Source organism: Myotis lucifugus, unplaced genomic scaffold (genome assembly GCF_000147115.1).
Source record: "Myotis lucifugus unplaced genomic scaffold, Myoluc2.0 scaffold_24, whole genome shotgun sequence".
Lineage (NCBI taxonomy): Eukaryota > Metazoa > Chordata > Mammalia > Chiroptera > Vespertilionidae > Myotis > Myotis lucifugus.
The window spans coordinates 11,183,092-11,185,022 of record NW_005871072.1 but is presented as its reverse complement, the minus strand read 5'-3'; positions in this window follow the sequence as shown (position 1 = coordinate 11,185,022).

Below are 1,931 nucleotides of genomic sequence, written 5' to 3'. Positions count from 1 at the left end.
GGTCGCAACTAACCACCATAATAAAATTTCTCTGCTTAGAGCTCATGACAGGAAGAGATCTACAGTACAGAGGACACAGCAAGATCCTTCTATCACTACCGAATGCACCACAAGTGAACTCTACTCTGCTCCTATCCAACATTTACATCATTCCTCATTAATCGTTTAAGAATTGAGTGTCTGTTATGTACTTCAAACTATAAACAACAGATTTTTTAAAAAGTAATTCTTGACCTCGGGTGGCTCAATCTAGTACGAGAAGAAATTACTTACATGCCCACGACCTTCCTATATCCCCAGCCCCATCAAGTCATTAGAAAGCCACTAGTCACCTCAATAGTTGGGAAATCTATCTGGAATGGGGAGGCTAGAACTAGGAAACACTAATAGAGAACACCTTTGAGAACCAAAGCCTTGATGATCTAGCAGCTATTTCTCTCCAAAGCAGTTTCATTTCTGGTGGACCATGAGGACTTGTTAGGTAATAGGCACCAAAGAAGCTCTGTCCCAATAAAAGAAAAGAGAAGACAAGCAATTTAACAGACAAAAGATTATATTTCTCCTTAAGTTTGTCATTTTTCTAAGAACTTTCAAAAAAAAAAAGTGGTTCCGGACTGCCAATCCTTGATACCAAACTATATTAGAATTTTTATTAAAACAAGTAAGATTCAAGAATCTGCCAACTAGAAAGCAGGATAAAACATAATAATATCTACGTGAAGGCAGCAAATGGCTACCATAGCAGCAACGACAGCCAAGGCAGCAAATGGCCACCATAGCAGCAAAGACAGCCATGGAGTACACACTCTAACCTCCCTTCAAGAGTGAACATGCTGCAAAGATATCAGTTAGCTCACAGCCTCCACACTTTGGAATCGGCTGAAGCACTCATGCTGAGGCCACGCTCCCCAAGCTGTTGCTCAACATGGAAACCTTCTAATGAGCACTCTTTGCTAGCTGAGCCTATCTCAGAGCTTTAGGGGCATGAGACTCTTCCTACCCAAGACTCCTCTTTCCTTCCTCAGCTCTCATAGGCCCCAGGTCTGCATGGCAGTCTCTCTGCCTACTCCTGCCGTCTCTCCCCCACGATTGACATTTGCCAACCTTAAAAATAAGGACACTTTCTCAGTTGTGTAGCCACATTCCACAGTAGGCTAAGATATGGTACTTTAATCAAATACTTTGCTTTGCAATATAAACAACAGCTATTATAAACATAGCAAAAGGCTTTCCACCACATGACCTTTTGGAGTGTTTTGCCAAACAAAATGGCTACAGTTTTCTATTAGGGGAGAAGGTTTTCCTGAATGGAAATGCACCATTTAGGTTAATAAGACTTTTCCACATAAGCTGTACACACGAATGTGTATTTTCTCCTTTTCTTAAGTTTACAACATGGGATAAGCAGTAGACCAATTTTATGTAGCTATTTTATATGCAAATAAAATGTTATTTTTGTGTGTTTTCTGTTTTATAGGAGACAGGCAAGAGAATTTCAAATAATGCAGTTTTTCCACTCTAGTCAGAGAATCGACTGCTCTATTTTCTGCTTTCTGTGAGCATCTTTAGTTCTTGACTGCTGATGAAAAATATTTAAACATTAAAAGCTTCAGAAATCAATACAGTTTTATAAACAATTTTATTTGCCATAAAATGAGCTCATTTTGAGTTTTTGAGCATGAATTGAGATGGTCAGTTGACCTCTTCCTTCATTCAGAAGCAAGAAACACCTTCCATAATCCCAACTCCTCATATGAACAGATGTGAGAATGCTCCTATGGTAATAGTAATTCAAGTCAATAATGAGACCTGCCTCTGCCCTCATAGAATTTGTATGAGGAATTCGTTCATTGGCTTACATTAGTGGCCAAGGAAGGAGTTCAGAAGAGGGTTAAGACATGAACAGACTACAGATACCAGAGCTGGAGCTT